Source organism: Periplaneta americana, chromosome 7 (genome assembly GCF_040183065.1).
Source record: "Periplaneta americana isolate PAMFEO1 chromosome 7, P.americana_PAMFEO1_priV1, whole genome shotgun sequence".
NCBI classification, from domain to species: domain Eukaryota; kingdom Metazoa; phylum Arthropoda; class Insecta; order Blattodea; family Blattidae; genus Periplaneta; species Periplaneta americana.
The window spans coordinates 59,081,046-59,108,359 of NC_091123.1; positions in this window are offsets into that span (position 1 = coordinate 59,081,046).

Sequence of the window (27,314 nt, forward strand, 5' to 3'; positions counted from 1 at the left end):
AAAAAAGTATTTCTCAAAGCTCCCAGTAGAGTTAACGTGTTGAAAGAAATGTACCCTGAAATTCCATTGCCACCAAAGCCAATTTTAACTAGATGGGGTACATGGCTAGAAGCAGTTGAATATTATGCCGAACATATAGACTCTATTAACAATGTTCTCCTTGCATTGGACTCTGAAGATGCAGTCTCAATTGATACTGCGAAAACAGTTACCTGTGACATAAGTGTGAAGAATGACTTAGCTCACATTCAGCATACATTTTCATGCATCATAAAAACGCTCAAAAGTCTCCAAAATAGGCACCTTTCACTATCTGAAAGTTTTGAAATTATAAATAGTACTGTGGAACAACTGAATCGTGGTAGAGGTAAAGTTGCAGATGCAGTAAGAGCTAAGGTGGACACTGTACTTTCAAAAAACCCTGGATATGAAGAACTACAAAAGGTTGTTGCTGTGATGAGTGGTGAATCAACAGTGAAGATTAACTTGGACTTATCCCCAGCAGACATTGTGAAATTGAATTATGTACCAGTTACTTCTTGTGACGTCGAACGCTCTTTTAGTCAGTATAAATCTATCCTCAGAGACAATAGAAGAAGATTCACTTTTCAGCACTTGAAAGAAATGTTTGTAACCTATTGTTATGGTAACAGACGATAAAAATTGTGTTTTGTTGAAACTACATTGGAAGATAAGGTACGTCCATTATATTTTTTGTTTAGTTTGATTAAAATGTACCAATATTTAACGTACATAGTCATTTTTTTATAATTTTAAGTCCATATTTAATTCCATATTTTGGTAAAAATCCATATTTAATTCCATATTTTGGTAAAAATAACTACATATATATTTACATATTTCATATATTTTTAGTCCATATAAATCCGTTCCCTGATTATGACATTATGGATAATCACGTATCAGAGACTGTTTATATATTGATAATTGAGCGGAATGCAAAATGTATTAATAAAAATGAAACTGAATCAATAAAGCCTTCTTGACTAGTAATTGTCCATAGAGTTCAATGAAGATTGTATAATTGGCACAACTGATAAGAAAAGAACAGCTCATCCTAAGACAGTATTGCCATCTAGCGGAATATTTGTAATATGGTACAAAAATATATTTTTGAAGACAGTTTAGTATTTTCGTAAGTGAATTAATTTTTATTGCATTAGAGTAGTTTATTTCTTCTAATATTTATATACTTTCTTCTAATCGTGTAATAGTCAATTAAATCCCACTCGAATTTTGATTTCCTTTAGATAAATCAAAACCTCTAGTGAAATTACTGTTGTTTATTCAACTGTCCGAAGACAGGTCTGAACCTCACAAGTGATATCAACAAGGCATCACTTATGAGGCAACTAGGCCAGGAGATAATGGGATGGGGTGGCCAGTTCCTTTCCTCCTCCATTGCATACATCGCCGACTAGCTACATATTACACTAGTCAGACTTCAGATGTATACAAACAATTGTTCTTTCTCTGACACATATCGGTAAGTAAGATGTACTACCTGATAACAGATGTACTTATCAGCTAGATCCTCTGTGAAGAAGAGAGATTACTGTAGAAGATAAAAAGCTATTATCATTCGCGATTTTATTTAGCTAAAGGAAAAAGCCGCAGAAAACGCATTTAGATGGATGATAAAAAGTGCTATTGTCATCTACTTCTCTAATAAGCATGTTATTAATAAATTTTCCAACATCTGTAAGAGAAATATCCAATTAAATGGAAAAAATTTCACGGACACTAAAATAGTTCAGGAAACAATAGAATATGACGAGAAAACAAGTGTATATAAACTTTGCGAAATACGTAAAGAGACTGTAATATGATAATTTACAATAAAGGAAGAGTTGTAAAATTTAAAGGAAAAAAATCAATAAGGCAAACATAGCGTTAAAAGAAAAATAATAAAAGGGGAGAGATTTAAACTCTGTGGGCTCAATTCATAGACATTCTTAGCGCGGGCTTCTGGTGGACGCTCAGCGAACTAACGTTTTTCGTATTCCTAAACCAGTGTTAGCGATATGATATGATATGAATTCTGTACAAGTAACAAATCGATAGCCGGGGCTAGTTTAGCATGCTGTTAGTGCGGCTAGCGAAATGTCCATGAATAGTACCCTTTACGTTTTGAATGGGTAAGACGGGCGAATGAAATGTAGATACAAAATTAAATGCATTTCATTTTATGTGTGCCATAATAAAAGGAACACAATATAACATACTAAAATCTATATATTTAATTTTAACTTTGGGAGGAAATTATATGAAAACTATACATCCTGCGAGGTTGTGTGATGTCTCATTCGAAAGCTAATAATATTAGTATTAGGGGAAAATTTAAATGGTTTGTGTTAAAATGTTAAATGTTATGTTTTATTTAACGACGCTCGCAACTGCAGAGGTTATATCAGCGTCGCCGGATGTGCCGGAATTTTGTCCCGCAGGAGTTCTTTTACATGCCAGTAAATCTACTGACATGAGCCTGTCGCATTTAAGCAACTTAAATGCCATCGACCTGGCCCGGGATCGAACCCGCAACCTTGGGCATAGAAAGCCAGCGCTATACCAACGTGCCAACCAGGTCGACTAAATGGTTTGTAGCGAAGGTCATAAAAAGCTTTAAATTAAAAAAAAAATATGTGTGTCCGTCGCAGCAAAGTGTGTACCATATGATAGGACATCTTGCAGTTCATTTCGTAGTGTTGTGCAGAGGGCCGTGGTTCATGTACTGGCTTTAAATGTACTTTTTTCTTCATTTGAGTTATTAATACAGCTGTATTAGATTTTTTTGAAGGTCATGAATGGTGTCAGTACTGTGGGCTTTGTGTAATAGGAAAGGCTATGGTTCAAATAATGAAATTTCGAACACATCTGCTGCTCTAAAGCATAGCATAAATTTTGGCCCTCGGTTGTACAATGCTTTAACTAAATTACACCCAGAACTTCTAACATGTAACCCACTAACATATAACAAGAAAATTAGAAACGTGTTAATATCTTCAATTTGATTACATAAATTTATAGCCTATGTGTATGAATTAATCAACCTATATTATATTTGTATTCTATAATTTTGAAATATATATTAGTCCTACTTTTCACGTGCGATATTATTCTTCTATAGTGTTAATATTATATTATATAATTCCATTGCCGCTGTAATTATATTTTAGTTCCTATTTTATTTTACTTATATATTTATATTATTATTATTATTTATTTTAATATTATATCTGAACTGCGACCGAGCACGAGCGCTGCTCATTCGGTCTCAAATTTTGTTAATACTACTGTATCTTCTTTTTATATTGCTTGTATTATTTTATTTGTATTTCTCTTTGTTTGTTTTGTAATTATATTTCTTTATTCTGTATATTTGAAATAAATAAATAAATAAATAAATAAATATATAAAAAAAAAAAATAAAAAAAATAAAACATTGAGTTTCTTTAAACGATCAGAAATGTAGTTATCGAAGCCTGATGCGAGATGTTGTACAATATCGTGCTTTTCGAGGCCTCGATAATAATGGTTTGTTCATCTTTCAACTTTAACGTAATTTTTTCGTGTTTCAATATATGTGTGTGTGTTTTTATCTGGCGTTACTAAGAAAGTGATAGTGTTGTTACGTTATGAATTTAGTTCTTCTTTATTAGTTCATTATTATGAGTGTAGCTGGTCGACCAAGAAAACGTGGTAGAACTTTTAGAAATGTAACTACATCAAGAACTTATAAACGTCTATGTAGGAATTATCATCAGCGCCATCATCATCGTCATCTTCATCTTGAGTAACAGTATTTTATTGTGGCTTTCAATCTCTATGAAGCAGCAGACGCTGCTACAAGCCACTAGTAAGATTTTAAATCCAAAGTTTTATGCAATATGGGTATTATCTTATGTGTATTTTTGTCTAAGAATTCTAGTATAGTTCTTCCTCTGTTAAAATTTGTTATCTATAAAATAATATTTGTAATAGATTTTAAACAATTCGTTTTTTGGTTCATTGTATTTAGTCGCACATCTTTGAATCATCCTCATAGGTTCTCGAGCCGAACTTCCTTATTTGTCTAAGCTGCGTAAGCGAAAAACTAACATTAATATATAAAGAATAAAATCGTACTACAGGGTGGAAGGTAACCTTTTACAATCCTTCACACACATAACAGATTTGGGAACGTTTTGTCAAATAATATTTTTTCATACGACCAATAGTTTTTGTAATATTTCGAGGAAACGAATGTTGCAATGTTGCAACGTTGTAGACAGTAGCAGTGTTTACTTCACGAGATCATTGTATCCCAGCATACTGAATGCCGCTTTAATCATCTACTTGGCAAGAGTTTTGAGAGGATCTACACACATACCGTTTTGTAAACGAAAACATCTGTTGAGAATGCAGTCAAATCAAAATTTATGTAATCGTAACATGTTAATTGCATGAACTATGTTATTCGTTATCTATTGTATCGTTATCGAACTATGGTATTCGTTATTGTATCGTTTCAGCACTAAATTTAGTACGAAAAAACACGTAGTTTCCGTTACATTTTAAAGCAATTTCATCAATAATACAGTAGAATGAAAAATTATGCATAAAACAAAATTAGTCCTTTAAATACAGTATTTTTTACGTTGAGGATTACACAGTTGCTGTCGCTTCAACTCAATTACAATACAATGTTTGGATAAAATAAACAACTTTGAAACTAAATGAAAATGAAACACATTAATGTGAGGTACACTGTTAAATTTTGTACACCATTCTCTACAGTGTCTTTTAAAGGTATTGTTCAAAGTGTCCACTATTTGCGTGTCTACAACTTTCACACTCCTGATCCAGTTGTCTGTCATGGTATAAGCGAGCAGCTGCAGCGGCATTGTGACCAGTTTCGCCAAAATTAATAACACGTCCAGATACTCACGGTTAGAAAACTGTGGCATCTCGTGTTTCAACTGCTTCGAACTGCACGTAGCCTGTAACTAATGACAAAGTGAATGTAAGCGTATCGTCCGCTCCGTACACCTAGCTCGGCCACATGGTTTGCATACGTAAGAAACAGTGTTGCCAGCGTGTCACAGCCCTGTTTCCATGCAATGTGTACACGACTATTAACGCGATTTATTCGAAATCTGTGTTATTTTCCATGCAAATACTACTGTAACATGGCCATAAATAGCTTACTCTATAATCCTACATGAGATAAAAATCCAATTTTGAGCAGTTTCTTGAAAAAATTAATCATAATTTCGAGTTACAAAAACAATTTTTTTAAACCGTCCTTCTGGGAACAAAATATTATTAGACTTTCTTGTTTGTCATAATTCGAGACATCATATACCAGAAGGATTGTAAAAGGTTACCTTCCATCCTGTATTGAGGGTTGCCTGTCGAAAAGAAAGCATGTTATGATATAAGATGAAGTGCGGCTTCTGCATGTATTACAACAGTACGTAGGTCGAATATTTGCTTTACTTTCGTTGATCATCAAATTTGATTCTCAGTGACAATACTGTTCAGAATGGAAAATAATTGAGTTACATTTTGAAATTTAAAATATTTTCCTTTGAATTTTTTACTCCCTTTCACGTCATTAATAAGTTAAATAAATACTAGTGTAACTTCCAGTTTCTCTTGCTCGACCATCCTACTATATTATACTCATTACATGTGACGTAACTGTACCTTAATGACATACATTAAAATACTTTTATTCATTATAGTATTTCAACTATCGATTTCCAACTAAGCATATGCGATATTGATTAATATCGTACGCGCAACGACCCGCAAGCCTTGAAAGAGCAATCCAAAATGGCAGACACAATCTGCACAATCAACAGCATATATTTAAAATGAAATAAATTCTGTTCATATTAATTTTAATATTCTAATAAATTCAGTTAATTTCCTGTGTTTTAATGTGTGTTGCTTTGTGGTTAAAATCGTCAAACCAAAGCCCTGTAAAAATTAATAAATACAGCGTACACGCAGAAGTGCTCTGTGCCTGCCATCTGTTGCACTACTCGGGAACACGCTGAAAAGACACTCAGGTAAGATATTTGTAAAAGCTTAAAACTTAGACATTTAATTATGGTCGAACAATAATAGCCGTATGCATCTTGCCTATAATGGTAATTAAGACGCATCTTAATTACTACCATTATAGGCCCGTTGCATAATAGGATACTATATAAGTGTAACAACTTCTATCTGATGTATTAGCTAGTATTTGAAGTGATTTGGCTAAAATAAAAAATTATTAGTGTTAGTTCCGTCTGAAACTGATGATACGTACGTGTTAATTTAATTAAATCGTTTTAAAAGAAACGTCGGCCTGGGTAGCACAGTTGGTATAGCGTTGGCCTTCTGTGCTAGAGGTTGCAGGTTCGATTCCGGCCCAGGTCGATGGCATTTAAGTGTGCTTAAAGTGTGCGGCAGACTCATTTCAGTAGATTTACTGGCATGTAAAAGAACTCCTGCGGGACAAAATTCCGGCACACCGGTGACGCTGATATAACCTCGGCAGTTGCGAGCGTCGTTAAATAAACGATATTTTTTTCTTAAAAGAAACAAAACATTAAGTTGTCTTAAACTTTAATTATAATTTAGCATGTGATTACAAAATGGAAATTAATTGTTTTCACCAAGTGGAAAGAGAATAAAATTAAAGATAAGATGCATGAAGCTTAAAAATGATTTATTTTGAGATTTTTAAAATATATAAGTTTTCGCGGTAACCTGATTTGTAAAAAATACACATGATTACAACACAATTCAAGTTAAAAAATTTGCATTCCAAAACAATACACATTATCCTAGAAGTAAAATTGAGGAAACATTATTGTAGTACAGAACAACAACAAATTGGCTTTACCATCTTCAACGATAAATAATGCACAATTTTAATGAACGAGAAATAGATATGCGTTAAGTAAAGTAAGAAAATAGATTTAAATAAAGTATGTAGTAGGTGTCTTAGTCAGCAGTCCGAGGACTGGTTGGAATATCATAAGTGACGCCAATAAGAAATCACTCATGAGGCAACTAAATCAGGCGATATTGGGGTCGGGTTACCAGTTCCTTTCTCCCGGTATTGCGTATATCACTGACTACTAACACTATTCATCAATCACACTTGAGAAAATATTGGTACATAATTCTTATGAAATAAAATATTAAGCTCCTAAAATTTCTAAACAAAAGTAATGCTTACTAGTTATGAAAGAAAAACTAGCTAAGTTAAAAAATAAATAAACATAAATAAGGAAATGAACGACGAATGAACGAATAAATCAGTGAATGAGTCAGTGAGTACTAACTTGACGTTTCAATAATTTCGGAACGGATCACTATATTGTAAGTGTAAGATATGGATTAAAGGTCGTCGTTTACTTCACAAATTTTCAAACTGACGACAAATAAATATCAGTAAGGCTACCTACTCTGATGTAAGAATATTGTAACAGTCGTTTAATCTACCTTGTACATGTACAGAGATAATTTATAAATGTTTATAAACAAGACGTAATCACAGGCATTAAATATCTGAGCTGTTTGGTATAACAAGATTTCACATAGTTTGTTATGGCGCTCCTTCCGTTCTTCTATCTCTACTACTTCTCACATGACGCAGATTGCTGTGTTTGATCACGGATAGGAGTAAGAGACTATAGAAAATAATCGAGGGCAAGAGAAATGGAATTAACATGTTTAGTTTCTGTAAACAGCGAAATCTGTCTCATATGTATGACATAAATGACACTTATTTAAAAAAATAGAAACTGTAGATTTGTATTAGGCCTATAATTCATCCAAAGAAGAATATTTCAATATCCGGTAATTTCATCACTATAGAATTTTGTTATTGTAGGTTTAATTTGTAATTCAGTAAATACAAAAATATTCTTTGTTCTTAACTTCTATGATAAAATGTCTAGCTTTCATTAATCAGGTATTCTTGTCGTACTTTAATTTTTATTGTAATTGTAATTGTAAATGTAATATTAATTGTAATTTTATTGTTCATGTTACAGTTGTAATCCCCTGGTAGAGGGGCAGAGAAGGCCTGACGGCCTTATCTCTACCAGGTTAAATAAGTAAATAAATACTACTACTACTACTACTACTACTACTACTACTACTACTACTACTACTACTACTACTACTACTACTACTATTTTCTTTTATTTAAGGACTTTTCGAAACAAAATAGATTTTTGTGATTAAAAAAAAAGAATTGTGTTTTAATCTCAAGTAAGAATAGCCTATAGGAGGGATGCAGAACTGGCGAGAGAGGGGTGGAAAGCATGGGGAAAGCGTTGGTTCCCCGTCCACAGTCCACCGGCGTTGAATGACGTATCTGTGGCCCGTACGCAATCACATAAGACAGACACTGAATGCAAATCCCCTCCCCTACAAAGTCAATGACACCGGGAAGGACGGGATGAGTGACGTATCCGATGAGTGACGCAACACCACAATTTTCGCCCAGTTCTTCAAGCATGGCCTATAACTATATATTACATGCAATTGGTTTCGTAACAAAACATTTCATTTGTCGTCATTTTTTTATTTGTTCAGTAGGTTTATTTTCATCAAAATATATACAGATTCCGTATCATTCGTCTCTTAAATACATTATGAAAGCTTATATTGGCCCCAAGTGGACTGTTATACGAGCCTTATGGAATTAGATTTCAAGATCTGTGAGTAGGCTATACAGCATACGTAATTTTCATGTAGGCCTATAGTATTAGGCAGCGTTATTAAAATAAGAAAAAACATTTATCTAGAGAGGTCATAACTTCAGTTTTATCCATACTTCACATGGTATTAATAATAATAATAATAATAATGATAATGATAATAATAATAATAATAATTATAATAATAAATTATCCTTAATGGCGGGGTGGGTACTTGACAATTCGTCATTCACCCATATGAAGCCAGTTGTGTAAAACAATTTACCGACAGAGTTCTTACCCAGGGTGAATGAAGCTGCCAAAAAGGGAACAGAGATCCCATTCATAGGACCTAAGCCTGTGCTGGAACTTTCTGTAAGCCAGTAAAGCAGGTTATCAGGGACTGGGCTCTTAAGAAACACAAAAAGTACTGGAACTCAAATGAGGGCTGCAGACACTCAAAGGCCCTCATACGAGATTTCAATAAAAAGAGGTCAAGTGACCTGTGCTCTCAAGAAGGACCTGTATAGGACAGGACATAGTATCAACTGTCCCTATCCGTAGTTTGATCCAGTTCATTAAGAACATCAAACTATTGAACTGATCGGATAGTATGACGAGGATGCGCAATAGATATTTTAGGTCGCGGTGCTAGAGCTGTCAATTCAGTTCAATTCAATTTAATTCAATTCAATTTAATTCAATTCAATTCAATTCAATTCAATGAGTCCAGCGTTCTAGGCACTGGATTTCCGTGGAGACGATGTAATAGTAGTAGTAATAATAATAATAATAATAATAATAATAATAATAATAATAATAATAATAATAATAATAATAATAATAATCTTTCTTTCTTGCTCTTCTTAACCTCTGCTTCTATCTACCGCGATCAGGAAGAAGATTCATTTGATCGTTCGCTAGATTTTTCACAAATGGGGGCTCCCCTGGTCATGGTATCGGCATGACGGAGAGCCACTACTGAGACATCGCAGGACAATTACAAGCCAATGGACGAACTCTCAGTCCCTAGGACTTCTTGGCTGTGAAGCGCACGCGCTATCTACATAGTCACAACGATAGACAGTAATAATAATAATAATAATAATAATAATAATAATAATTCATTTTTTGACTGACCTGAATGCGGGCTTCGTTGAGCTTAGTTGTTCGAGCAAGTTCTTCTCTGCAGTAGATGTCAGGATAATGCGACTTCGTAAACGCAGCCTCCAGCTCCGCCAATTGTTCCTAAAATAACGAGAAATTAATTAATAAACGAAATTAACACCAATTCCAATACCGTCGTCCAACCAGAAAGCTATAACAAATACCTTTCCTTCTCTACATCACTCGACAACGAATCTACTGCCCTTAATTTGAATACCGGGCTAGTCGATTGTAGGCCTGCGGTACATATGCCGCACCTATGCAGTGCAGCTTCGGTCACACATGCAATAGCAGTATCTCCTTGAAATAAAGGTCAAGTTAACCCCATTACAAGCCAAATCGGTCCAGAGAGTCTCGGGAAGTTAAAGCTCCCACCTTTATAGACAATTAGCATTATTGGTAGTAAGGATGTCATTCCTAAGTGCACGCCGCATTTACTCACGAAGAAATGCCCCTTATACACATGCTGAGTAAACCCCAGGACCTTAGTGCGGCCAGAAGAATTAAACCAATGGAGAAAATCCATGTCATCATCGGGAATTGAACCCGTCACCTTCCGGTTTTGCAGCGTTAGGGTTAAACCACGCGCCACTTCTAAATATAATATATTTATTCTATATTCTATATCAGTCATGTCATCTGATGCCCATAGGCGCAAGCGCGCTTTAGAGCTCAGGAGAGCCTGGGCGCTTTACAACGGAAAGAAAAGAGATAGACGCTTGGTCGAACTATATATTGGGATGGCCAGCGCTGATTCAATGGATAAAGGGAAGAGAACTTATTAAAACTGTATCCATGTTAATTTTTAGATTTGTCTGAGAAGTATAAGTGCATTATAAGAATGTAAGTTTTCATTTTAATGCTAATTTATACAAGCTTGCGTTTTTATTCAAAAGGAATAATATTTTCTCAACTTTTTTTTTTTTTACAGAAAAGTGAAATTTTCAAATATGTTTATTTATTAGCCTTACAGGTATTGAAACAACGTTTTCGTAAATCTGATATATTGTAAATACATATTACTGAAGAGAGTGTTTTGAAAATTTTGAAAATATTCGCATGGAAAACGTTTGTAAGAAAATGAATTAACAAAACAACTAGGCTATTGTTACATCGTAAACAAAAGATATGTGTCCATGTGTTGTAAAAACGTCAGCTCTATAGCTTCAGCAAATTTCGAGAAAATAATTTAATATTCTGATGATAGGAAGTTGCGCACCAATTTCACCTTAAAAGCATAATGCGGTAAGAGTTTTGTTATGTAATATTAGTTACAGTTAAAACTTATACATAGGTAACTTTGCTTTGTATTGTAATATTGTTTGATTAGATTATTGGTCACTGTATATTAAGTAACTGGTGTTAGTACTTTTGTTTTACAGACAATATAGAAAATATCAAATAGGCCATATAAAAATAACGATAAAAAATTTCACGTTCCGTTTGAGTTTTGTACACCACTGTTTTCTTAATCCAACAGGCTGCTTATTCATATACGTAATCCTTCCTCCTTCCATACCTAGCGCTTAATGCTCGCGCACGACGTCAAGGTCAGAAAAATGCGCTTGCTTTGCAATCACTGTTCTGTATTATAGAATTACATAAGTACTAAATACGTATTTGTCTAGTTTTAAGGTGTTGCTAACATCCCTGTCGTACAAGTTCGCTGCTTGTAATGATGTAGACATATACTGAGTGTATTAGGATGTAGAAATTATTTTAGAAATGGACTCAGAATATAAAGAATAAAGAATTTTTCATTTTAGCTTTTAGAGTTATAAACTCGCTTTTGTGGAGTAGCCTAGTCTATTCACTATCGGTTACCATTCTTTACCATTACATCTCGGGTTCGAGGATTCAAACGTATACGAGAGCGAGAGATTAAAAAAAAAAACATAAAATCCATAGCATGACCTCCTTCGGAATATAAATAAAGCAGAAGTTCCCGTGTCACAGATTTATGACACGGAAAAGAACACTGTTAAGCAAAATTTACCTGTCATTTCTTTCTCACCCTCAAATTTGGAGATTAGTACAGTGGGCCAATATTAGTAGCCTAAATGGGAGTGAACTTAGAGTGCTTTCAACCTGTAATCCGTACGTACCATATAGGAATATTTTGCTAGACCTTTTGTTCAGCTGTTTGGGCTAGATGACCCAACAGAATATGTAATAATCCTTCGGTCCATGGTTACGTTACTGATCATTGAATATGTACAGAGTGTGTGACTGAAGCCATTTATAAATTCGATGAAAGAGTAATGGAACGGAGAAAAATTCCCACCTGCGCTGGGATTTGAACCCGGGTTTTCAGCTCTACGTGCTGATGCTTTATCCACTAAGCCACACCGGATACCACCCCGGCGTCGGACAGAATTGTCTCTGATTAAGTTCCAACTCTTGGATTCCCTCTAGTGGCCGCTCTCTGCACTACGTCATAGATGTCTATGAACGTAGGACCGAAGTCCACACATGTGCTGAGGTGCACTCGTTATGAGTGACTAGTTGGCCGGGATCCGACGGAATAAGCGCCGTCTTAAATCACGAAGTGATTTACGCATATCATATATTTTATTTTAATGTACCGAAGTACATATGATATTTCCATGCAGATATTCTGCGTTACCATACGATGAAAGGGTAATGGAACGGAGAAAAATTACCTCCGGCTCCGGAATTTGAACCCGGGTTTTCAGCTCCACGTGCTGATGCTTTATCCACTAAGCCACACCGGATACTAGAGGGAACCCAAGAGTTGGAACTTAATCAGAGACAATTGTGTCCGACGCCGGGGTGGTATCCGGTGTGGCTTAGTGGATAAAGCATCAGCACGTAGGGCTGAAAACCCGGATTCAAATCCGGGCGCCGGAGGGAATTTTTCTCCGTTCCATTACTCTTTCATCGTATGGTGACGCAGAATATCTGCATGGAAATATCACATGTACTTCGGTACTTAAAATATTAAAATAATATACATTTATAAATTGTTTTAGGCATCACGCACAACACGACTAGGGGTAGACACTTTCGTCGTTGAAATTCTCTAACTCGCAGCGCTTGCATTTTATTTTGCAGTTTATTTTTCTTCTGTACTGTATCCACATTTTTGCCCAGCATATATTAACATGTCTTGTAGAAAAGGAGAGTAGAACTGATGGTAAACTTTAATACATTGCTCAAAACAATTAGAGGAACACTATGAATTATTTAAATATTTTTTCATTGGATAAAGATACAGACATGAAATTAATAAAGTATATTATTTATGGTTTTTTATGGCCACATTTATTTCCTTGCCAATAAAAACAAATGAATGTCAACAAACAACTTTTTAAAACATTACACTATATAAGAAATTGAATCTTGTCCTTACTTATCAAAATTAAACACCCGTTATAAAGGTTTAATATAAAAAGTCTGTCTTGAAAGTTAGTATCCGAATGTTCCATAATACATTTATACCTGAAACAGTCCTGTAGTTGTCGAACGACTAACTTGCACTGTTGGAAGAAATAGACGTCCAAAGACTGAACAAATCGTGTGGTTTTGAACGGCATAATTTAAATCTGAAGTGACTTACCATGAAGAGCATTTTCGACTTCCTCATTAGAAAATATGTCACGAAAAAACTAAAATAAACTCCTTCAAAAATGTAGTTCAAACAATGTTGCGTGTGGGAAATAGTGTCTATTGTGTCGAGTGTGAAGAAGCAGCCATTATAAGATGCCTATATTGTGAAAAGGTGCTGTGTCCTGAACATTTCTAGGTGAATCCGCATTATCGTGTGTGAACATAACAGGTGAGTTTACCCTAAATGTATCGATTTCGTCTTACATGCAAATGTGAACATATTCCACTTCTAGATTTCTAACAGGGATAGAAGAAAATAGTTTCCTCGCCTCTAGTGCTCTCTGCAAGTAGGTTATGAGCAAGCTGCGTTCAAGAACGACATGCAATCCAGATTTTTAAAATTGCTGTATTTTCACAAATATGAAATTCTGAAACGAGAGACCTTCACCATCGTTTTCAGGAACCTTAAATTAATCTACATTAACAATGTGAGCCAAATCCATCGTGCCCTACTGGAAACTCTCTTTTGGTAGACTTTACATGATCTCGTAAGTAAATTTCACAAGACTTCCTCCTCTGTTTCAAAACAGTAATCCAACTACACACCAGGATGTTATATTTTTGGCTCAGATGATGAATACATTGCTCATAAATATTTAATTTCTCTTTGTTAACTTTCCTTGCTTATTCTAAATCACACTCAAAACGGACGGTTGGATCGATAACTAAAGCCTTATTTTTTGCATTCATTCATTCATTCATTCATTCATTCATTCATTCATTCATTCATTCATTCATTCATTCATTCATTCATTCATTCATTCATTCATTCATTCATTCATTCATTCATTCATTCATTCATTCATTCATTCATTCATTCATTCATCTGGTAGAGTTAAATTCTTCTTTTCCACCCAACCAGAAGTAATTACTAAAATTATTTCAGACATATATCAAATTCATTCAGTTGTATTTTTTATGCCTTGGTATTCAATTTTTAATACATTTAACCAAGTAATTATTAAATGTGTCTTATTTGCTATTGTGATATTAAATTATTTCATACATATGACCAATTAATTCAATGTGTTATTTGATTTTATATATTTAATTATTATTTATCCACTTACAAGTAGTCAATATAATAAGTATTACTTCATAACGTATATTTAATTTATTTAATATACAAGAGCTATTAATTTATTATAGTATTTAGTTTTGTAACATTTAAATCATTTTCTAGTTACAAGAAGTTAGTTTAATATGAGTAAATTTGTATTGTGAATTTTAATTTGGTTCATACATATCACCAATTAATTTAATGTATGATTTAGTTTCGTTATATCACTTCATTTTCTGTTTATGATCAGTTGATTTAATATGCATTAAGTTACTTATAGATAATGTATTCAATTTATTTCTCAAATATGAGCAATTAATTCAGTGTATTTTATTTACTAATGCGATATAAAATGATTTCAAAGATTTTATCTATTAATTAAATATGAATTCCTTGATATCGTGATGTTATTTATTCCCTACATCGGAATTCTTAATTCAATAAGTGTTGTTTCCTATCGTAGCATTTAGCTTATTTCATACATAATTTATTATTCTATTTAAACTCTAAAATATTTTAAAATATATTTCCGTATCTTATTAGTGCACATTAAAAATTACACAAAGGTAGGTACTTGCTGACATAAATTATTTTCATTAAATATTTATTCAGTTGTTAGAATATAGCTTCTCGCGTTTTGTGAACAAATATATCAAAGGGCTGAATGAAGATGAATTGAATCGTATAATGTATTATACATTCGTTGTAATGCATCTCTTATATTTAGATAAATTGTAGATGAGACAGTATTCAGAAAATAACTGCGAAGTGCGACGATTCTCATGACTAGGCTTTTAATGTTGGGACCGATTACAAATGTTGACTGCAGCATGGTACATAGGCCGGGGACGTGAGCTACTACGAAGACATTGACTTGGTTCTGCGATCGATTATGCGAATAACAAGGTGCACATAAACAAATGTGGACAGCTGCAAAATTAAATATACGCTACATAGCATTACAAAGATATATTTTTACGTATCTTTCGTTATGTACAGAAGAATTATTATAGAATTATTCGTAGGTTTGAGTTTCCTCCTTTCTTTTCTTGTGCTACAGAGTCTCTGTATATAATATCGCTTGTCACCGCGTATGTTTGTATTACATAATTTACATTATAATGTTCCCGTTATTCACTTCAAAACACTCACCAAATTCCGCTGCAAAAATATATGCCTGAGAACCTTTAATCTTTGGCATTATTATTCAGCAGGTACACTGTTTTCGCATGCTATACCTGGTAAGGTTTATCTTGTCTCAGTAGCAATAAAACCAAGTCCCTTCAAATGAGGGTGGAGATTATAGGAGGGTTGTAGATTTTCAGGATTCCTTTCAAAACCTTGTTATTGTACAGGCTGCCGGAACTCAGTTTCTTGAAAGACAAGCTCAGTGACGGAACTACACAGTATGAAGAGAGATATTTTGTTAATGTATCAACTAGTCCCTTCCGCCACTGGATGGATGGAGGGCATTGCTCCACTTCCCCATCGCCATAACAATACAGACGAGGTAAGACATATCTCCTTTCTCTCTCTTTTCACAGTGAGACAAGATACATCACACAGACTTTAGAGTACTAACTGGTGAACGGATAGTCAACTTGAAAGCACCGTAACGCACCCCATCGGTCCCTAACATTACAACCCTACTTATGACCTTCACGATATATATACGCTGGTATTTATAAATCGGCTAAATTTACATTAATGCCTTCTCTTCCTCCCAGCCAGACTCCAACCAACAAACGTGAATTTAAGTTGCACTTGGGCGCGGGTTCGATTCCCGCTTGGGCTGATTACCTGGTTGGGTTTTTCAGAGGTTTTCCCCAACCGTAAGGCAAATGTCAGGTAATCTATAGATAATTCTCTGCCTCATCTCGCCAAATACCATCTCGCTATCATCAGTTCCATCGCTGCTAAATAATCTCGTAATTGATAAAGCGTTATTAAATAACCAAGTTAAAAAACATGAATTTATTGTGGAAAATAATTTATTTATATAGGCTATAGATCTCATTTTGTCCTGCAGTTTCTTTCTGAAGACCTCTCTATTAGAGACATGATAGCATGTAATTATATTACCACATTTGAAACTTTTAATTCATCTGTTACCTCTGATTTAGATTCTGGCTGGTATGTAGCAGGCATGTATGATTTGAGGCTTTCTCGGCGTTGGTTCGCTAATATGTTTTCGCGGGATATCAGCCGAGTTAAAATTTTGGAATGTTCCAAGCTTTCAACTGCTATCTCTGCAGCCATCTTCAGGGAAGTTGTGTCTGGACCCACGACTTTTCTGTCCAGACACAACTTCCCTGAAGATGGCTGCAGAGATAGCAGTTGAAAGCTTGGAACATTCCAAAATTTTAACTCGGCTGATATCCCGCGAAAACATATGTAGCAGGCAGTACATCTCACTTGACTATATGTGTTAGAGGATGAACAAATGTTTGTATATATCTGAAGTCTGATTAATGTAATATGTTACTAGTCAGCGATATATGCCAAGGAGGTGGGAGACCACCCTATGCTTTATTTCTTGACTTAGTTGCTTCGTCAGTGATAGCTTACTGGTGTCATTTATGAGGTTCAAATCTGTCTGCGGACAGTTAATTGAACAACAATTCATCTGTGTGTAATTGGTTAGGTATATAAGTAAGTAATTGGAGAGGTAGATAGATGGATCGTTGGGTGGGTGGAGGAACAAGTAACGAGATATACAGATTTCATGCAATCGTGGAAATCCTCACCTTTGACTCGCACATCGGACACTATATAATCCACCGGTGAATACATCCTACTTTACCAGTAGGTCTACTATCTTGTAGCATAAATTATGTACACCGGATAGGTAGGCAAGCAGACAAACAGATAAGCAAACAAATATAAAAACTTACATGTTATGTATGTATTTATTCACACTGCAAATGGGTAAATTCCCGGTGGCAGTGGTAACTAATTACACTCAATAATGACAATAATAAATATAATTAATAATAGTACTAGTCTAATAATAATTAATACCAATAATAATAATTAATAATATAATAATAAATAATAAAAATAATATAATAATATTACCAAGGAGCATCCAAAATTCATGAAGCGCGATCATTTAAAATAACATTTAAAGTAAATCTAATTTGTATCATAACCCTGAGTTCGAACTAAAACCCACGAGTATGATATGTTCATACATGCACAAGTACCTTTCACATTACACTCATTTCGCTGTCAACTCACTCACTGCACTGGAACTACGACACATTTCACTGATACCATCTTGATTTCACTAACATTTCAAAAACATTTCACTGTTGAAATACTTTGCTCTACCACTATAAACCTGAGGGTGGATTCGTCTCGGTTGAGGCCCCACGTTGGAGAGCGCCATTTGAGGGTGGAATGGGTCGTTATTGGGGTCCTCAATCGATGATGATGTACGGCTGATGCCCCTCACTCGCACCAGCCGGCAGGTCCAAGGCAGTCAGCACTCGTCCTTCGAGAAGCGCGAATAGGGTAGGCAAATTTATTATTGTTTTAAGTAGTGGGCGCCAGCCCACCCTATTTCGACGCTCGGTGTGGCATGAGATCCATTCAGGGTAGCCGAGGTACAGTTGTGGTGTAGGATGATGTCGGGAATAATACCAAGCCGGCTACTTAGAGAAAAGGCAGGATTGATTTCGAAACTATAAGTTTATTGTCGTTTTCAATTGGTAAACACTTGAGTATGTATTTCCGGCTGAACTTGTAATTTAATAGTTGGTCGCACTTCTGTATCAGCTCTACGGCAGCGCTGAATATACTCTATTCAATACTATAAACTCGATCCTCTGTTCCATACTCTATAATCGAAGCTCCTATTCGGTCACTCCGCTTTCTCTCTATCCGAACGGCTCCCGACGGTAACGTTGACGTGTAGCCTCGTCGATGACAAAGTTCTGTCTATCGAGTCTTCGCCGGAAGAAAGACTAGTAAGTAGGGCCGTCGACACCAAAAAAAAAGCTCCTCTCCGCGCCTTGTCACCCTTATTTATTAAAACCTATCCTACGCTAGAACTAATTATCCTATTGGCTAACAACTACGTCATTTAACCGACCTAAAATCTATTTTCTATTGCTCCCAAGTGATCTCATATGCTGAACCGAGATCTTTTCTCATTGGTCACGAAATACGTCATCTGTAAATTTAGACTTGGACTTCCCACAACATCAAATTGGTTAGTAGACTTTTCGAGAATACCCGTTCTTTTGGAAAACCCCGAGCTTTGCAATTGCTTTCCCACGAGTCTTGTCCAAATTCCGAATTCTACGCCTGAAAGCGCCTGTATAAGAACCCCGCACAAGGTGGCCGTAAATCTGTCCGATTCTGCTAAGTGACTCAGTAAGACGAAACACCTGCGTGGAAAACTAATTCTGACAAAGTCACTAAAACTTCCCCGCGAATACATGTAACTAAAATACGGTGATATCAACCTCGCTATTAAATCTGTCTCTCCGTCTCCTAAGTATTGCTTCAAACCCTACCACTATAAACCTATGGGTGGGTAAGATGAATGAATGTGTGGATGGATGAATAGACGAATGAATGATTAAGTATATTAGTGGAGAGATAGGTAGATAGATGGAGATATGGGGATAAATAAATGTAACATAATACACTACTTACCTCTGATTGAAGTTATGGTTGATATGTAGGCTACAGCTATTATATCAGGCAGTACATCTCACTTGACGATATGTGTCAGAGGAAGAACAATTGTTTGTATGCATCTGAAGTCTGATTGGTGTAATATGTAGCTAGTCGGCAATGTATGCAATGGAGAGGGAAAGGAACTGGCCACCCTACCCCAGTATTTCCTGGCTTAGTTGTCTCACGTGTGAAGCTTTATTGATATCACTTGAGGTTCAAATCTGTCTTCGGACAGTTGACCAAGCAATAAACAACAATAGACTACTGTATGGTTGACAGACATACTGAATGTGTGTTGTCCTAAATCTTGACAATAATTCTTTCCCCACATAATAAAAAAAGTAAAAATTTGTAGGAATGTGCACAAGACAGGTTACCTGAGTGAAGGTTGTCCGATGCCGCCGTCGCGCAGGGGTAGGGCACGACGCCGTGGTGGGTGTGTGGCCCGCGTGCTGAGGGGCGCTTGGAGGCGAAGGTCCTCCGCTCGCCAGCAGCGACTGTGGTTCTGGCTTCAACTTCTTGAACGCTCCCTCCGCACCTGTAATACCACACAGAACTATTAGGAGCATTAGGAAGGAACCATGTGAGTGCAGTAGCGAGGGTTTCACTTTATGATGTGTCATGATTCATTATGCAACAATCTCTGTCTATTCATCTTCTGTCGATTTTCATACCAGATCAATATACGAATATGTATACTATTTGAAGACCAAGTGAGGAAAAATGCTTCGTGACCACTTTCGGTGCAAAAGAAGCTGATGCTGCCATCTGGTGGCTTAGCATGAACACTATCACGTGCCTAAAACACGAAACGGAAAAACGATCCGAGTCGTACGAACAGCTGCTTTGAAAGTTGGCCGCCACAGGGAAAAGACTGCTTCATGTACACGTAAACCGGGGACTTTCTTAACACCAGAGAAGTGCACTGCTATGGAATAGTGGTTATTCATTCATTCATTCATTCATTCATTCATTAATTAATTAATTCATTCATTATATTCCATAGATCTTACATGAGCAATGATGCTTTAAGATGTGGAACAAATCAAAATTTTGCAATATTACAATTACAATTTTTACAATATTTGACTATTTTTACAGTTTTACAATTTTGTAATTTTCTACAATTTTTTACAATTTTCTGCAATTTTTTTACAATATTTTGGCGAGATGTAGTGAGATGAGGTGAGGTCCGAGGATTCGCCAAAAGATTACCCGGCATTTACCGTTTGGTTAGAGAAAACCTCGAGCATGTCATGTTAGCATGTCTGATCGTGAAAGGATCGTGTCCGGGTTCAAAACCTGGTTGGGACAAGTTAGCTGGTTGAGGTTCTCCTTCGAGGTTTTCCCTCAACCCATTAAGAGCAAATGCTGGATAACTTTCGGAGTTGGACCATGGACTCATTACACTGGCATTATAATCTTCATATCACTCAGAAGCTAGATAACCATGCAGTTGATTAAGTGTCATAAAATAAACCAAATTAAAAAGAACATTAGAGACATGGGACATGAAGCACTCTTCCTGCTTTGTCTTCATCTTTGTTACAGTTTTATCGTTTTGTTATAATAATTATCTTAATTAATTTAACTCTATTAAACATTTTGAGATACTATTATGCAGTAATATTTCATTTTTACTCTGTTTTGCAATATTTGTCGAAGGCAGAACTTTTATGTTTGTTAAGTCTAGCTGATAAAATGAAGGATCACTGAGCACCGTGTGAAATGCGTGTGCTCCAACGTCGTAACAAAAATCTATTCAAATAAAAATGTTGCGTAAATTTTAAAGCTATTTTTATGCTCTACAATTCATTTTGGTGGTTTTTCTTTTAAAGTTGTCTCAGATAATACCAACTCGTGTGTAACTATTGAAGTTAAATTTTGACTACATGATCTTGAAAGGAGGCGTCTTTGAAAGGATACAATCTAAAATACCTTTGAAAACTGAGTGATGAATATTTCATCATCATCATCATCATCATCATCATCATTAAAATTAAGGTGTAAACCGCTTTCATGTGTCTTGGGTGGTCCATCTATTCTCCAGTGTTCATAAATTTTTCTGAGCCACCGGCGTAGCTCGGTCGGTTAAGGAGCTTGCCCACCGATTTGGAGGTGCGCCCGGGCGTGGATTCGATTCCCGCTTGGGCTGATTACCTGGTTGGATTTTTTCCGAGGTTTTCTCCAACCATAAGGCAAATGTCAGGTAATCTATGGCGAATCCTCGGCCTCATCTCATCAAATATCATATCGCATCGACGCTAAATAACTTCGTAGTTGATACAGCGTCGATAAATAACCAAGTTAAAAAAATTCTGTCGTCATGTCGATTTATCATTAAATGTAATATTCCTTATTAGGCCTATAGGTCTCTGACATTCATAATATGCGTCCAGCCCAATATTTTTTAAAATTTTATTTTGTTATTTAAATTTAATTTAATGATGTACTTATTTTCGAATATCGTCATCTTTTTCATAATATGTACTCGTATCTTAAGAGTAACTCGCAATAATTGTTCTTTAAACTCCCATTTCTGAAACTTTTGCTCACTCTTTATGCAGTGGAAGGTACCCAATTTACACTTTAATGTAAAAACCTGGGACCACCATTGTTTTATAAAATTCTGAACGCGTTTCTTGGTTGAAGGGTTTAAAAATTCTCTTAATTGTACGACGAATGTAGAGGAAGTTTTGGAGTTTTCCTGCCTGAAACATTCAAACTAATGATTATAATTCTATCTTAGTTCAATTTTCGATTCTATCATGAAATTAAAGTAACTTTTCAACAACAAAATTGTCGAGAAGTGTAAGAGTACCTATTACGCTTATTTCATTTCATTTGTTACGTTTCTGACCTGAAACTTGACTCATACGGAACCTCATAGTGACAAAAAAATAAACATGACTGCCGTTACCTTAATGGAGACACGAAGCAATGACCTTTGCTTGCATGCAACGTCAGAGCTGTACTGTATGTAACTTACCGCGACAGGTAGCGTTTGTATGTGTCGAATTATTAGTACGATCTGCGCGTAAAGTGCTGTATAGATGAGTATCTATTGTCAGCTAAAGTGTTTTGGTGCAGCGGTTAGAGTTAATTTGTTTTGCCGACCATCCTGTTAAGTGTGAAGAGTACACTTTACAACCTTGTTTACGAGTTCAGCACTTTTGGTGTTCATTGCATATAGACGAATGCACCGACAATGGCTCCCTCGCACCGTTGCTGTGAAACGCGCCTAAAACATTGCATTTATGAATAATTAAATTTCTGGTTTATTAACTGCGTCGTGGCTGAATTGATGAGTGCGCCTGTCGAGTCAATTTGTGCTGCGGGCCGAGAGTCCCTCTTGGACGAACAAGTTTCACGGTGTTGGCATCGACAAGCACGTGGATCGGCTGAGATAACCTAGCCCTGCTTTGTCGGTGCAGCGAGCCGACGTCTCAAGAGCCCACGCAAAACAAAAGCACAACCCAATTTTACGTCTGTTTTTAGCTGACTTCTCTCCTTTCTACCCTCTGTATTTCTCTCTCACACACAATCCGGCCATACTTTAATCATTTACTTGGCGAATTCTTTCCAGAGCAACCAGAGATTGAGTCTCATTAGTTTTTTTCGAAATTTGTGGTGAAATATTTTCTTTAAGTTCGTCAGCTCTCGCTATCATTACTCATTGCCATTCTAGCAGTTTACCGCCATCATATCATTATTTTAACTGTTCTGAATACCTCTGCAGTTTACAGGATTGATGAATACGAAACTGAATCGCTACTTAGGATTACCTAACTAACTAACTAACTAACTAACTAACTAACTGCAAATCAAGATTTCAGGTATAACTCCCTGTAAAGTTGATTTTGAATAATTTTCAAGGGAAAAATTGTTCCGGGGCCGGGCATCGAACCCGAAACAATTTTTCCCTTGAAACTAACTAACTAACTGCAAATCAAGTTTTCAGGTATAACTCCCTGTAAAGTTGATTTTGAATAATTTTCAAGGGAAAAATTGTTCCGGGGCCGGGCATCGAACCCGAAACAATTTTTCCCTTGAAACTAACTGACTGACTGACTGACTGACTGACTAACCCATTTACACACACACACTCTCGCACTAGCACAGTTAGGGCCTACTCATCATTAATATTATACTCAGTTTCATATTTATTTACTTACTCAGTAACACACTCACTCGCTCACTGACTCATCCAGCAGCACATTCACACACGGTATTTAATAGGGAACTCACTCACTCACTCCACACTATTCTGTATTGCGCTACAGTGATTTTGAGTTTTTTTCCAATAGTTACTACCGTAACGGGTTACATCAGCTGCTTGTCTATGCGGATGCCGTGAATATATTAGGAGAAAATCCACAAACGATTAGGGAAAAACCGGGAATTTTACTTGAAGCAAGTAAAGAGATAGGTTTAGAAGTAAATTCCGAAAAGACAAAGTATATGATTATGTCTCGTGACGAGAATATTGTACGAAATGGAAATATAAAAATTGGAAATTTCTCTTTTGAAGAGGTGGAAAAATTCAAATACCTGGGAGCAACAGTAACAAATATAAATGATACTCGAGAGGAAATTAACCACAGAATAAATATGGGAATTGGCTATTATTATTCGGTTTAGAAGCTTTTATCATCCAGTCTGCTGTCAAAAAATCTGAAAGTTAGAATTTATAAAACAGTTACATTACCGGTTGTGCTTTATGGTTGTGAAACTTGGACTCTCACTTTGAGAGAGGAACATAGGTTAAGGGTGTTTGAGAATAAGGTGCTTAGGAAAATATTTGGGACTAAGACGGTTGAAGTTACAGGAGAATGGAGAAAGTTACACAACACAAAACTGCATGCATTGTGTTCTTCACCTGACATAATTAGGAACATTAAATGCAGACGTTTGAGATGGGCAGGACATTTAGCACGTATGGGCGACTCCAGAAATGCATATAGAGTGTTAGTTGGGAGGCCGGAGGGAAAAAGACCTTTGGGGAGGCCGAGACGTAGATGGGAGGATAATATTAAAATGGATTTGAGGGAGGTGGGATATGATGATAGAGACTGGATTAATCTTGCTTAGGATAGGGACCAATGGCGGGCTTATGTGAGGGCGGCAATGAACCTCCGGGTTCTTTAAAAGCCAGTAAGTAAGTAAGTTATTACCGTAAAGGAAAATTTCAATTTTTTTAATAAATCTGAACTGTAGACATAGGCGGAGAGAGAACCGTTTTCCTGGGGGGGGGGGGGGCAAAGCAAAACTATAGAATCCCCATATAACGGGGATATGGGGGACGTCATTTATCTCCTCCTCCCGTTATAGCTTGACCGTGGTACAGTATATCGAAATATGTTCATTTAATAAAGGTATTTTCGAGGACATGTTTCTTACAGTGTTACATCCATATCTGCGGTGTTTCGGACAGAGTTGTATAGGGCCTGAATTGTAGGTCTGCTGCAAATTATAATAGGACATAACTTAAAACAATCTCCCTCTTTTTCTCTCTCGTACAGAAACACATGCATACATCAACAAAACTACGTAACAGTGCTAACAGAAACTCTTTTATATGTAGTTTACCTTCCTGAAGATATCATATAAGAAATTTAAACTCTAATTATTTTATTTAATCTCTTCTTTAAGTTTACACATTATACCGGGATCACTTTTCTTTTTTCTGCGTTGTTGAGCAGCATGTAATTCATATTTCTCCAAATGGTGGCCTGAACATCTGTAGACTTCTAACATATGAGTACAGGCTGTTACAAAAGAAACATTTCAGTGCTTCCATTCCTCAAATGAGGTACAGAAATTCTTATAAGTTACATTCAGAAGTTTAAAATAAATATTATAGTCCAGACACATGATCTGAAGACATTAATTCATCAATTTAAGCACAGAAACTTAATCATAAATAAAAGAAAAAAAAATTAATTTAATGTTTTCTAACGTTAATAGAAAAAAAGAGTTGAGACAAGTTTGGGGCGAGTAGTGCCCCAATGCACCCCTATAACTCCGCCTATGACTGTAGAAGAGATAAATGTAATGGAACGTGAGATTTACTTCCTTTATACTAGTAAAAATGGGAAAATATTTAAGCAAAATAACTTCTATTCATAATCAAATTCATGTTAAATAATCGATCAAAGCAAAATTTTCATTTAATTTTAAATTTTTATAGCTCCAGAACATTATTTGCAATATGCATTTTATGTATTCATCATGGCTATAGTTTCAAGCTTTACAATTCGGTTAGAGAAAATAAAAGAGGAATGTGCTTCGTGTGGACACAATTATTTTGTATTATGCAACGTGTTACATCACAGGTGATAAATTTCAATTATATGAATGTATTTATGCCATTTTTAAAGCGTATAATGCTATTATAACATTAAATAACTGTATATTCTGCTAGGGAATTGACCGTTTGATTTAAATTACGGATAGAGTTTCAAATAACTTAATTATTGTGTAGGCGTATTTCAATTATTTGTTTTGTAAACTATGACAACTTGTGTTATAGAACAAATAAAATAAAAACTCTGGTAATCTGTTGTTATGCGGATTAAATTATTCTCAGTACTGAACTGTGAAAAACTCGGTTTATAACATAATCCCGAGAGATTGCTCGATGGAAATATTACGCAGATAAATAAGCGTAAGTGTTTAGAAGAAATGTTTTGGGTGTTGACCTGTGAGAAACTCAATTTATAACATGATTCCGAGATTCATCGATGAACAGTAATACGCAAATAAGTAAACATAACTGTTTAGAAACTCAATTTATAACATGATTCCGAGATTCATCAATGGACAATAATACGCCGATAAGTAAGCATAACTGTTTAGAAGAAAAGTTTTGGGTACTGACCTGTGAGAAACTCAATTTATAATATGATTTCGAGATTCATCGATGGAGAATACTACGCAGATAAGTAAGCATAACTGTTTAGAAGAAAAGTTTTGGGTACTGACCTGTGAGAAACTCAATTTATAACATGATTTCGAGATTCATCGATGGAGAACACTACGCAGATAAGTAAGCATAACTGTTTAGAAAAAAAGTTTTGGGTACTGACCTGTGAGAAACTCAATTTATAACATGATTGCGAGATTGATCGATGGACAATAACACGCAGATAAGTAAGCATAACTGTTGAGAAGAAATGTTTGGTACTGACCTCTGAGAAACTCAATTTATAACATGATTTCGAGATTCATCAATGGACAATAATACGCCGATAAGTAAGCATAACTGTTTAGAAGAAAAGTTTTGGGTACTGACCTGTGAGAAACTCAATTTATAACATGATTTCGAGATTCATCGATGGAGAATACTACGCAGATAAGTAAGCATAACTGTTTAAAAGAAAAGTTTTGGGTACTGACCTGTGAGAAACTCAATTTATAACATGATCGCGAGATTGATCGATGGACAATAATACGCAGATAAGTAAGCATAACTGTTTAGAAGAAATGTGTTTCGTACTGACCTGTGAGAAACTCAATTTATAACATGATTCCGAGATTCATCGAATGACAATAATACGCAGATAAATAAGCATAACTGTTTAGAGGAAAAGTTTTGGGTACTGACCTGTGATAAACTGAATTTACAACATGATTCCGAGATTGATCGATGGACAATAATACGCAGATAAGTAAGCCTAACTGTTTAGAAGGAACGTTTTGGGTACTGACCTGTGAGAAGCTCAATTTATAACATGATTCCGAGATTGATCGATGGACAATAATACGCAGATAAGTAAGCCTAACTGTTTAGAAGGAAAGTTTTGGGTACTGACCTGTGATAAACTCAATTTACAACATGATTCCGAGATTCAGCGATGGACTATAATATTCAGATAAGTAAGCATAACTGTTCAGAAGAAAAGTTTTGAGTAATGACTTGTGAGAAACATGATTCCGAGATTCATTGATGGACACAATACGCAATTCGGTAAACATGATTATTGAAAAGAAAAATTTTGGATATTGACCTTTGAAAATTAAATTTATAATGTGATAGTGAAATTGATCGATGGACA